At 57.3% G+C, this 13150-nt stretch overlaps 1 pseudogene; it reads right to left on the bottom strand.

The window, feature by feature from the left end:
- Window positions 1-1481: 1481 nt before the first annotated feature.
- LOC124250025 (ficolin-1-like) lies at window positions 1482-6987 on the bottom strand (annotated as a pseudogene).
- Between the last annotated feature and the right edge of the window lie 6163 nt (window positions 6988-13150).

The following is a 13150-nucleotide window of genomic DNA, read 5'->3' as shown; positions in this document are numbered from 1 at the left end:
GCCTTCCTCGTTAACATGCAGGCAGATGCGTGATAATTATTGTTATCGTTGTATGTTGGGGTGAGGCTTTGTTTAAGGGATTAAATCTCTTGGAAACGACCACGGAGTGCTGATGTATTGGATGATTATCTATCAAATTAATTCCAAAAATGCTATAAGCCCATACTTCGAGCCTTTTCTGTGCTAGGCGCTGGGGGTCCCACGGAGGAGTCAGAGCCTCTACCCTCATAGAGCAGACAGCTGGACAGACCCGGGAAAACAAAATGGGGAGGAGAGTAGAGGGGCCAGGGCATGTGTGGGGTGCACCCCCGAGGAGCTGCTCAGAGGGAGAGACTGCCGCAGAGGTCCTGGAAGAGGACCCTCAAATGTGAACTGCTGGGTGGGACTGAGAGTGGCATTTCAGCTGGCTAAGGAAGGAAGGGAAGACAAGGGGAGTGATGCCAAGGTCAAGGGTCAGTGGATGGGAGCCCCCAGTGGGTTGAAACATTGCTGGAGTGGGGACAGTAAGAAGTGACTTGGAGGGACAAGTGGTGAAGTAGCCAGGGAAGAAGCCTGGACACCGAGGCTTCAGAGGTGGACACAGTGGCATGACAGTGACCACGGGAGTGGGAGGCTAGGTGGGACGTCGGAACCAACCTTGGGGCTAAGGAGACAGGGATGTGGGGGCAGGGGCTGGGTGGGTGGCCCACCTGGATGTCGGGGTTGCCCAGGCAGCAATGAGGGAGGGAGGCCGTGAGCCAGCTCCTAAGCGTCTTCGAGGAGTGAGACGGGAGAGGCCCAGAGCAGGGGGGTGGCTGAGGGAAGGCTGGTGCTGTACTTTCCACGAGTTCAGGATTTGGGAGGACGGGGAAGGAGAGGCCACCACGGAGAATCAGGCCACCAAGGCCCTGGACTGGGGCCACTGAACAATTAGGGTTATTATTAGCCCTGAACTTTGGTAGATGCTTTAAACTCCTGGTTGTTAAAATGCTTTCTTAAAAAAAAATTCATTATTGCTTGTCAATGAAAATAATAAACATTCTGTACAAAAATTAAAGCAGTGCAGATGCTCCCGAAGTAAAACATATACTACGCCCCCCCCCCACCCCGCCCCAATGTGGGCACTGGCGGGATGTTCGCGGGGCAAGGGGGAGACGGCGGGATGTCAGGAAGACTCGGGGAGATGGGGGAAATGTAGGGTGATAGAGGGAGACTCAGGGTGATGAGGAGATGGGGGAGATGAGGAAGGGGCCCAGGGGCCGGCCTACAGGGCGAGGAATGGGGAGTCCCTTCCTTTCACTGTGTGGCCTACTGGGTGCCAAGCCTGGATTCAAGGGCACACAGCACCCCCCTTCCACAGGGCCCAGGGGGCCTTGGTCCTCCTTCCCCAGATAGGTGTCACCCCATCCTCAGGTCATGGTCTGAGAGGGCCCAGTCAGCAGATGGTGGGTGTCACAGGGAGCCCAAGGTGCTGCCGACCTCCACCTCCCGAGCCTCGGCCCTCACCCGCTGTACTTCCCGCTGTGGCCCTGCACCTCCCCATCGGCCTTGGTGCTGTGCTCAGCAGAGGATCAGGCAGATGGAGAGAGCTCTGAACTCTGGGGCCTGGTTGGCTGGATGGCCTGAGCACTGCCCCTGGGGCTCTCGGTAGTTCCATTTTCAGCCAGCTCCTTGCTTCTTGCTCCTGGCCTGGGTTGAACTGGCCACCATTATCAAAAGCTGGAGGCCTCCCTTGGAGAGGCGGCATTGATTTCCTGCTCCAGAAAGGGCCCTCCGGCTTGGCTGGTGCTCTGAGGAGGCTCTGCTGGTGGTCATGTGGTGGACTCCACCCAGGGTGCACTCCTTCTCACCCTCAGCTCCCTCCGGGCAGGAGGGAAGCTTCTTGGTCAGCTTTGGCTCTTGAGAGTGAGCAGGGGGTGGTCTCAGCCAAGCCCCAGACCCCTCTGGGCCTCAGGTTCCCCTTGTGTCTCCCCAGCGGCCCCTGAGCTCCTTTAGGCCGAGTCCCAGATGGCTGCGGGGGCCATCTGCCCTTCCACCCCATCAGCAGGGCCACCATCCAGCCTGCTGTCCTCTCCAGGGTTCCTGAGGTCACCCTCCCTCCACCTGCCCTCCTAGCCTCCTGGCACCCTGAGCCTGTACCCAGAGCTGGCCACACCACCCTGCAGCCCCAGAAGAGGCTGTGGGGGGTCTGTAGCCCCGGAAGAGGCTGTGGGGGCGGGGGACACCAAGCCTTTGAGACCCTCACTGTACCCTTCTGTCCAGGGTGTGCTTGGGGCTGTGGGGGTGGGTGGGGGTGAGCTGGGCTGCGGTTCCGTCTCCCACAGGGGCCCCCCAGCCCCTCCATCTGCAGCTGTGTGGGTCTCTCACAGGATGCCCTAGGATGCTGTGGCTGCTTCCTCCTCCATGGTGCTCTGGGAAGTGATGCTGGAGGTCAAGGTGGTCTTGGTGGCCCTCTGGGTCTGGACCTGCAGGCCGCAGGGATACCTGGGCCCTCCCTCCACCTGCCAAGCGCCTCCCTGGCCTCGGCCACCAGCAGGCCCTCTGAGGGAATTCTTGGGGCTGCATACTTTCTTCTCCAACCTTTATTAGCGCAGGTATGCCGTGTCCTTGCACCCATGTGCCCGATGGTGCAGGCGGAGGGGTTGTGGGCAGTGTCTGGGGAGGCGGGGGAGCCCGGCGCAGAGAGCTTTGGCCTGGGGACTGTCCATCAGTGTCCCCACGTGGCCTGGATGTGGTTGTGGGGTGGGGGTGGGAGGTGGTTGCTGTAAGCAGGTCTTCATCTCTGAGACCTCGTAGGAGTAACAGTGGCCTGGCTGGACTGCTGGTTAATGCTCTCTGCGTAACTCCTGTGGGCGCCGGGCAGGTATGGGCCATTGAGGTTGGACTGATGGCAGTCATAGTACCACCAAGCCCCCTTGAACAGGGATGCGCAATTGTATTGGCTGTTGCTGTCATTGTCCTGGTCATGGGTTGTGAACAGCATGTTCCTGTGATTCCCCAAGGAGTCTCCTGGGAAAGACTGGCCTCCTCGGCTCCCCAGGCCCAGCAAAGCCCCAGCCCGGGCTAGGCAGGGCACAGCTTGCGGGACCCCTTCCACGCCCCTCCGACAAGGACCTCAAGCTTTCCTGTGGAACTACCTGCAGTCCCCCTGAGAAATGGCCCCAGGACTAGGTTGTATTTCTCCTCTTCTCCTGACACCCGGAAGGAGCTGCATTTGGCGAAAGAGGCTCCACCTTCAAAATCCTTCAGGTCCACCCAGAGCTCCTGGTTCCCTGGCTGCACGCGGGGAAGAAGGCGGAGGGAAGGGTGAGGCCCAGGGCTCCACCCTCCTCACCTCCAGCTGTGAGCCAGTGCAGGTGGTCACTGCCCAGCCATTACTCTGTGCCCGGGGGCCGAAGCCTCCTTTGTAGGACTCCCAGTCCTGGAAGAAATTCACGGAGCCATCCACATGTCACTGAAACACCTGTGGGGCGAGAGTCTGGGATCTTGAGGAGCAGGGACTGTCAGGGGCGTGGGCCCAGGTCCTGCATACTTGCCCCCCACGTCCCGCCCCTCCCCGTGTGGAAGAACTGCTACTGGAGAGGGATGCAACGCTGAGAACGGGTGGCACAGGCGAGTGCCAGGCAGGCAGCGTGGATGCTCAGGGAGGAGGGCTCTGCCAGGTGCACCAGGAGGCTGTGGGGCCCACCCACGCCACCCCCACGCTCTGGGGTGGATTCCGGGCCACGCATGCTCAGGCTCTCCTGCTCAGAGGTGCTGCCTTTTCTCTGGCCGTTCTGCTGTCTGCAGTCTGGCTGCAGCGAGCCAGCCTCGAGTGTCCCATGCAGGCTCCCCTCTCACGGTCCAGCATCCCTGTCCACGTCCATGTCGCAGAGCACAGTCAGCAGCTGGCAGTTGGGGAGGTAGATGGTGTACCAGCTGGTCAGGGAGCCCCCCCTGGGCCAGCACGTCCTCGCAGCTCTGGGTCCCTGTGAGGCAAGGAAGGGAGTGGGGGTGCGCTCGAGGGACAAGGTCCCAGCTTGGGGAGGGTCGGGCTTGCCTGGTGGTTGGGTGGGCAAAAGTGGAAGGCCAGGGCAGGCCCTCTGGGCATGTGGGGGGTGGGCAGGGGCTGGGGTCACTCACCTTGCTGGCACAGCACATCCGACAGCTCCTTCTCCCCTGGGCAGGAGACACGGGTGCCTTTCTCTTTGTCCCCTCCCCTCCACAGACGCTTGCCCCCTGGGGCACCCCCAGGATCTACACCCCAAATCCCACCCCTACCCCTGCACGGAGTGGCTGCCAGGCCCCCATCAGCACCGTCCTCCCCCTGCCCCTGCCTGCTCTAGGCTCCCCTGGGGGCCTCTGGCCACCCTCTGGCTCTCTGTGACCCTCCCCAGAGTCAGGACCAGGTCACGGTGCTGGCCCCCAGGACTCCTCAGATAAGTTTGGCCCCGAGGCTGGGCTGGTGGGTGGGTGGATGTGAGCCCTCCCTGCAGGGTCTCCTTGGGACCTGGGGCCCTTCTGTTCTCCTCCTGTTGTGAGCCCACCCACAGGGGTCCCGGGACCTTGGACGGCAAGGTGAGGAATGCTGGAACTTTCTAGGAGACTCGAGTCTGGGAATGTTCTCAGCAAGCGAGGCCGCAGCCCCCTTGGCGCCTTTCTCCCCTGGAGAGAGACAGGGTGCCAGCTTGGTCCCTGGAGCTGGCTCCCCCCACCAGAGCCTTCTGTCTTGCCTCTGCCCCCACCCCTGCACCCGGCCTCCTGTCTGGGCTGTGAGCCCCCCAGCACTCTGACGTGCAGAGTGAGGCCTGGGCATGGGTCATGGGGCAGGCTGCAGGCCCCTCCAGGGTTGTGCCTCTGGATGCCTTAGAAAGCTCTGGGGTGGTGCTGCCACACAGGCTAGAAGGGGTCGTCCCTTCTCTGTCCTCAAGGCCCCCGCTGGAGTCCATGAGACCTCAACCCAAGATCTCTCCACCTGGATGCCCCCTTCTGTCCCCTCCTGGGAGTAGCCTTGGCCATCAGGCTCACCTCTGACTCCGGGGGTCCTGGGAGCTCCTGGCTCTCCGGTGGGTGGAAGGGGCGTGTCTCACAGTGCAGGCCCTGCTGGGGGGCTGGGTGCCGGCAGCAGGAGCGCCACCCCCTCCGCCCCTGCAGGCCGTTTGGGCATGCCTATGGTGCCCCCAAGTGTGTACCCACGTGTGGGTGTGGACCCGTGAGCACCTTGCCTACTGGGAAGTGGGTGGGGGGATGGAGCTGCCCAGAGCCTGGGTGGAGGAGGGTGTGGAGGACAGGTGCAGCCGCCCTGCTCTCCTGCATCCTGCCAGACCCTGGGCAGAGAGGCCCCTGGGCTGTCCTGTTACCTTTGCTCCCGGGCTGACCCCATCTTCCCTGGGCTGCCTGGGAGGCCCCGCTCTCCTGCAAACACAATGACTCGATTGGACCCCATCCCCTGGGCAAGAGAGGAGGCAGAAACTCCCCACTGCCCACTCCACGGAGCCAGGCACCCACCTCTCCCACCAGGGGCGCCCGATTCCCCTTTGGGCCCCGGGCAGGCCAGGAGAGCCAGGGCAAACTTGGAGGATGGTCGTTTTGTCCGGGGCCCCCAGACCCACGATCTTTACTTCTGCACACAGCAGGGGAGGGTGGGCTGCAGGCCAGTGCATCCTGTGCCAGCCCACACCCCATTCTCCCACCCTCCCCACCACCTGCCTTGCATGCCTCCACACTGCAGGGTGTGCTTATGCCTGTGTGTACGTGCGGTGTGTGTGTGTGTGCATGTGTGTGAGCTGACATATCCCAGCAGGCCCCTCTCACCTGGACAGGTGCCTCCCACCTGGCCCAGGGCCCGGGATGGGGAGAGACAGAATAGAGGCACCAGGGTCCAGAGGGCAGGCCACCCCATTCCTCTGCACACACCACTCCCTGGTTCCAGACCTGGGTCCCCAAGGCGCCCTGCTGGCTAGTGAGGAGCAGGGGTGGCCCCTCCCCTACCCGGCTGCGCCCTGCTCCAGCCTGGTTGGGCCTCCCATTCCTCACAGCTCAGCTTTTCTCCACAGAAATGGAACCCAGGTCAAGTGCAAACACAGCACTTCCTCTGCCTCGGCCATCTGCAGTCTGTGCCCCAGTGTCCTCTCCAACAGACGGGCACAGCACCCCCATCCCCACCCCCACCCACCCACGGCCCTTCCCAGAATCACAGGCAGCTGGATACAGGCTGTGCTCAGTGGATGCTGGCTCAGATGTGAGGACGTGAGGGCACCCTCCCCAACCCCGCCCTCTTTCCCTCCTGCTCCCCTTCCCCCTCCTCTCCCTCCCCCATTCTCCTCCTCCCCCCTCCCTTCTCCCTCACCCCTCCCCCTTTCTCACTCTTCCCTTCCCCCCTCCTTGGCTTCCTCTGCCCCCTTCCTCTCCTCCCCCTCCCCTTCTCTTCCTCCTCTCCTCATTCTCATTCTTAGTGAGGCTGCCCCGACAAACCTGGAGGCCCAGCACACAGCAGGATCCCCAAAGCCAGAGGCTCACTCGAGGCTGGAAGTGTAGCCCTTGGTCCTGAGCCCCAGCAAGTGCTGGCAGTGCTGAGAGCTCTTAGCAGCCTGCCATCCAGTGCATGACATCCCGCCCTAGGTTTAGCGAGAGGAGCTGGGCACAGAGGGCCTTGCTGCTGGGCAATGGGGGAGCTGGGACTCGAGCCAGTCCTGCAGGGCCTGCGTCCTTCCGGGCCCACGTCCTGCCCGCTGCACACATTACCGCCAGTGAGCAGGGTGCTGATGAGGACCAAGGGACAGGAGTCAGCGAAGCTGCCTGGTTGTGGATCCCAGGTGGGGGTGGCGACAGAGCCGCACACGGAGTCCCCTGCAGAGGCGCCCCCAGGGTGCAGCAGAGCTGCCCACCCTGCAGCCAGCAGAACTCTCTGCCCCTAGGCTCTCCCTGCTTGGGGTCCGCCTGGTTCTGGCTGGCCTCTGGCAGCTGCTGCTTCCAGAGCTCCTGATGGAGGCCCTGTGCTGGCGGGGTCTGCAGTTGTCCGGTGGCCATGCCCCAAGGGGGCAGAGGCTGTGGACCCAGCAGCCCGAGGTGGGGCAGGGAGTGGGTTAGAGCACCCCAGCTCCTTTCCTGGACACCCAGACATGTGAGGGTTTCTGGGCCCCATCTCTGCCTTGCCCTGGGGTCTCCCCAACCTGCGGGCAGTGTGGGTGGGGTGGGCTCTGTGCGCCCCCCTGTGGCGATAGGTGGGAATTGGAATTTGGCCTGGCCCTTGGTGTGTGGGGTAGGGGGGGCGCAGCTGTGAGGGAGAACCAGCAAGGAGGGCCCCTGCTGCCTGGCCCCCTTCAGCCAGGTGAGTCAGCTCCACGGGGCTGCCTGTGCTCATGACTGTCTCCTCTGGCACCAAGGGGGGAGAGGGCTCTCTGTGAGGGACCCCATGGCTGCTGACCCTGGGGAGCTCCTGTGGGCTCTCTGTCCTGCCCAGAAAAGCAGTCTGCAGCTGAAGCGTGCCTCTCTCCAGAGCTGGGACCAGGGCCAGGGCCAGAGTCCGGGGGGCTGGGTGTGGCAGTGTCACCTGTGCCGGCTCCTTCTCTTTGTATCCTCCTGGGACCCACTCCTCCTGTCTCCCGCCCACGTCCCTGGATATTCCTCAGCATTCATGCTGGATTCTGCCCTGTTCACTCTGGGAGTCGATCCTGACCCCAGATGACAACACCCAGAGCTAAAGGGGTGGAATCGAGCCCGAGTGCTCAGGAACATCTGAGATGGAGAAACCAGCAGCAGCATTTGTTTTGTCTTGGGCTTCACTGAATTTTGGGATCAGTTCAACTGCAGGAAGAGGCTGGCCGTTAATGTTAGCTGTTGGCCGGGAGCTCAGCTGGGCGGCAAACCGGGGCGTCCACGTGGTGGCCTCCCCATGCGGCTGCTTGGGCTTCCTTGTGGCCGCCTCCGAGCTTCTCTTCTTGTTTGGCGGTTGACTTCCAAGACACAGGAGGTGGTGGTGTCCAGGCCAGCTTGGGGCTGCTCCCAGACCTGGCCCAGCATCCCTCCTGCTGTATTCTGTTGGCCACAGCGGTGACAAGGTCTGCTGAGGTTAAAGGGGGTGCTTCTCGATGGGATGTGGCAAGTCATGCTGACCTGAAGAGGAGGAGAGGTCAGGACTGTCCCCACCTGACCTGAGACAGCAAATAGGTCAGTCCTTGGTCGGATCCTACAGCCGTGGGGCAGGGAGATGAGGAGAGGAGGTGGCAGGGGCAGCCCGTGACGGACAGTGCAGGGCACGTGGGGGAGGCCCATCAACCCTGTGACTACGAGTGCAAGTGGCCAGGACTTGGCCAATAACTGAGAAGCTCCCTAATTTCTGTCCCTGCCTCCACCTTGGGACCAACTGGAGAAAGCCAGATACGCCCCCTAACCAGCCACCTGGAGGCCTGCTTGTTCTCATTGGGCGGTCTGCATTTATTTCCACTGTTGCAATTTCTTTTACATTTTTTGTTATTAAAAAGATATTCTAAATATTCTTATAGAATATTGATCAAGCTTTATCTATTTTACTTTTTCTGATTTTCTTAGCCTTGGTACATTTCAAACTAAATTTTTTCTACCAGCATTGTTACAATTTCATTTTTATGTGGAAATCTTTGATCCGTCTGGAATTTATTTTGACGTAAGGAGTGAGGTAGTGGTCTAGCTGCGGGTGTGTTTTCTAAATGGTCCCTAGTGGTGACAGTTTTATTTATTGTGTATTTAGTCTTTTCTCCACAGATTTGAAACATCTCCTTCATCATAGGCTGAATGCCCATGTCATTTGTGTCTATTCTCATTTTTCTAGATTCTTCCATTGTTATATGTATAAAACATACCATATTCTTACTGGCCATAATTTTACCACAGGTTTTCGGGTCTCATAGAACTAGTTGTCTGTTTCTACTTTTCCTTTGTGGAATTTTTTAGGTTTTTCATATGAAATCAGAACAATTTTTTTCTTGTTAAAATTTTAAAATTGGAATTCCATAAAACTTACAGATAATTCAGGGACAGTTGAAGTCTTTAGGATAATGTGTTTTTTTTAGGATTATCACTGAAAGAAAAAATTGATGAGCTGCTTTTCCAACATCAGCCCAGCCTGACCCATTTCCTGGAGGGACATGGAGGGCACACTCATATTAGGAGAAAGTGGGGTGTTTGTTTACAAAGAGACTATTTATGGGTGGGGTATAGGGGAACCCCGACAGCCAGGGCGGGGACCCAGGGCCCAGAGCAGCAGGGCTGACCGCCCCCAGGTCAAAGGGTGGAGGGCAGGGCATGTTCCAGAATACAGAGGAGAACTGTGTAGATGAGGCCCCCCAAGAGACCAGCGACCTTAGGGTGGGGCTCCCCATGGCTGAGCCCAACTGGGCAGGGGCAAGGAGGTCCTTGACTTGTCCACATAATTCGGGCTTCCTCTGTGGTCAGCAGGTGGAGGGAGGGAAGACCCGGAGGTTCTTTCTCCTTTTCTGAGGACAGAGGTCTTGCATTAAGAAATACCCTCAGGGGCAAGGAGTGTGCCAGGAACTTGACCTCTGCCTCTGAACTGGGCCACATTCCATGGGTCCAGGGCTGGGCCTGGAGAGACAGACGGGCGGCCCTGGCCGAGTGAAGCCGTGGGGAGTGCACGGGAGGAGGACAGGGCTCTGGGCTTAGGAGGAGAACTGAGTGGGCGGGAGCTGGGCAGCTCCTGGGGGCTGGTGAGCAGGAGTGAGCAAGAGCTCACTCAGAGGGGAAGCGTTGGGTCCGAGGCTGCGCTGGGGGCACTGAGCTCCAGCCAGCCCCTGATCCCCACCCTCTTCCCCGCAGGGCTCGGATCCCAGGGAGGCCCTCCTGCGGGCTGGGACCAGGAAGGTTCTACCTGGTGGGATGGCAGCCCACCACCTGCGCCCCCAACCTTCCTGGTGTGCTGCCATGCTGCTGGGCGGGGAGGAGGCACAGGCCGCCGGGCAAATCCCAGCTCACCCCCAGCGCCCATGCCAGGCTGGCGGTGGCCTGTGCCCTGAGCGTGGCATGCAGGCGAGCCTGCTGCTGCCCCGAGGCCCCTCCTGGCCTGGCACCGTCCCCATCAATTGGGCCTCTCTGGTGAAGGGCACTTGGAGAAGCTTTGGTTCCCACCTCCTGGGCAGTTGTCCTTCAGCCAGTCTGGGTGGGGAGCTCACCCCTCCACAAAGCTTGTGGGTCCTGGCTCATGGGAGCCTGTGTCCCCTCCCCACCTCTCACCAGGAGCAGCCGGCAATGCCCAGGGTGTCCCTGCCTCCCTCTCTGCCTCCTTCTGAGAGGGGAGGAGGGGGCCTCTCTGTGGCCATGGCTTTCCTCGACCCTTAGCAGGGCCTCTCTTCCTCCCCCCATGAGTGGGGAGCACCCCGTGGGGAATCTATGTCGGGTTCTGCCTCTGCCCCAGGAGGTGTCCCATGAGTGTGTTGACCCTAAAAATAACACAGCCAGTTATTTTCCCAGCCAGATGGGTTTATTTGGCAAGGGCAGAGGAACCGCAACTCGAGGGGCAAGCAAGCTGCAGCTAAACCACAGGCAAGTGCAGCAAACGCAGGAGAGGAGCATTACTTTGTAGAGAAAAAGGAGAAAGCTGGGAGGGGTTGTTTGAAGGAAACTCTGTTGCCTCTTGGAGGAGAGCGAGGGCGCAGGGTGGTGACGGCTTCTCACTGGCTGGGCTGCTGGGGGTGTGGATTCTCGCAGGAGAAGCCCTCCAGCTTTCCTGTTGGGGCCTGTGATTGATGATTCTTTCCTGGGGTGAAACTAGGAAATTCTAGTTTTCTGATCCTTCTGTTGGGGTCTGTAACTGACATAGAGTGGGACTGCCGAGAGCTCCCCTTCTGGTCTCTGCACTCCACTTTAGCGAGCTTCCCCTTTATTAATTTTCACAGTTGTTTGCCGGGCAAGAAAAATAACTGTGGTCCCAGTTTTGGAGCAGCCACCTCCTCTGCATCGTTCACATCAGGCTGGTTGATACCATGGGCTTGGCTGCCCTCAGGCACGGCTGGGGCGTTAAGACTCAGCTTACCTGGGCAGCCCTGGGCAAAGAGTTGCTTAGGAGGGCCAGGCCTGCCCCTGTTGCACGCCCACCCAACCCTGCAGCACTGGGGTCTCAGTGCAGGGACAGTGCCCGAGGCACTCAGGGCGAAGGCCCGCTCCTTCCCTCACCCGCTCTCCCCAAGGGAACTGAGAGGGAAACAAAGTCAGCTGCCATCCAGCAGTGACGCCTGCCCAGCGCCCACCAATCGGTGGGGGCTCTACCTCACAAGGCTGAGTAAGAGCACCGTCCCCTCAGCCTGGGGGCCATGACGTCCCTGGAGGTGAGCACTCGGGGGCAGGTCTGGGCACACCTGGACTGTGACAACCTGAGCAGCACAAGGTGTGGCCCATCTTCTTTTTTTTTTTGTATTTATTCTTTTACTTTATTGAGGTCATGCTGGTTTATAACACTGTGCAATTTCAGGTGTACATTATTACAGATCAGTTTCTGTGTAGACTGCATCCTGCTCACCAGCAATAGTCTAGTTTTTATCCGTCACCATACTTATGCCTTATCCCTTTTGCCCACCTCCAACCCCCTTTCCCCTCTGGTGACCACTAAACTGTTCTCTTTGTCCATGTGTCTATCTTCCATGTGAGTGAAATCATACGGTGTTTGTCTTTCTCTGTGTGGCTTATTTCGCTTAACGTAATGCCCTCAAGGACCATCCATGTTGTTGCAAATGGGATGATTTTGTCTTTTTATGGCTGCGTAGTATTCCATTGTATGTATACACCACATCTTCTTTATTCATTCATCAGTCGATGGGCACCTGGGTTGCTTCCACATCTTGGCTATTGTGAATAATGCTGCAGTGAACATAGGGGTGTGTAAGTCTCTTTGAATGGTTGATGAATAAATACCCAGTAGTGGGATAGCTGGATCATATAGTATTTCTATTTTTAATTTTCTGAGAAATCTCCATACTGTTTTCCATAGTGGCTGCACCAGTTGCATTCCCACCTGCTGTGTACGAGGGTTCCCTTTTCTCCACATCCTCCCCAACACTTATTACTTGTCTTTTATTTATAGCCATTCTAATGGGTATAAGGTGATATCTTATTGTAGTTTTGACTTGCATTTCCCTAATAGTTAGTGATGTTGAACATCTTTTCATGTGCCTGTTGGCCATCTGTGTATCTTCTGTTCATATCCTCTGCCCATTTTTTGATCGGGTTGTTTGTCTTTTGTTGTTGAGTTGTATGAGTTCTTTATATATTTTGGAAATTAACCCCTTGTCAGATATATGATTTGCAAATATCTTCTTCCAGTTGGTGGGTTGTCTTTTCATTTTGTTCCTGGTTTCCTTTGCCTTGCAGAAGGTTTTTAGTCCGGTGTAGTCCCATTTGTTTATTTTTTCTTTTGTTTCCCTTGCCTGAGTAGACATGGTATTCGAAAAGATGCTGCTAAGACCAATGTCAAAGAGCATACTGCCTATATTTTCTTCTAGGAGTTTTATGGTTTCAGGTCTTTCACTCAAGTCTTTAATCCATTTTGAGTTAATTTTTGTGTATGGCATTTTGGGGAGGTTTTTGATTACTGTTTCAATCTCTTTACTTGTGATTGGTCTATTCAGATTCTCTATTTTTTTCTTGATTCAGTTTTGGGAGGTTGTACGAATCTAAGAATTTGTCCATTTATTCTAGGTTGTCAAATTTGTTGGCATATAGTTTTTCATAGTGTTCTCTTATAATCCTTTGTATTTCTGTGGTATCCATTGTCATTTCTCCTCTCTCATTTTAAATTTTATTTATTTGAGCCTTCTCTCTTTTTTTCTTCGTGAATCTGGCTAAGGGTTTGTCAGTTTTGTTTATCTTCTCAAAGAACCAACTCTTAGTTTTGTTGGCCCTTTGCACTGTTTTTTTAGTCTCTATTTCATTTATTGTCTAATTTTTTTTTAAAGATTGGCATCTGAGCTAACATCTGTTGCCAATCTTATATTTTTTCTTTCTCTTCTCCCCAAAGCCCCCGTACACAGTTGTATATTATAGTTGTGAGTCCCTCTGGTTGTGCTGTGTGGGACACCACCTCAGCATGGCCTGATGAGCGGTGCCATGTCTGTGCCCAGGATCCGAACCTGAGAACCCGAGCTGCTGAAGTGGGGCACGCTGAAGTTAACCACTATGCTATGCGGCTAGCCTCTGTTTTTTTTTT

The sequence above is a fragment of the Equus quagga genome, chromosome 1, assembly GCF_021613505.1.
Source record: "Equus quagga isolate Etosha38 chromosome 1, UCLA_HA_Equagga_1.0, whole genome shotgun sequence".
Lineage (NCBI taxonomy): Eukaryota > Metazoa > Chordata > Mammalia > Perissodactyla > Equidae > Equus > Equus quagga.
This window is presented reverse-complemented; position numbering and strand designations above follow the sequence as displayed.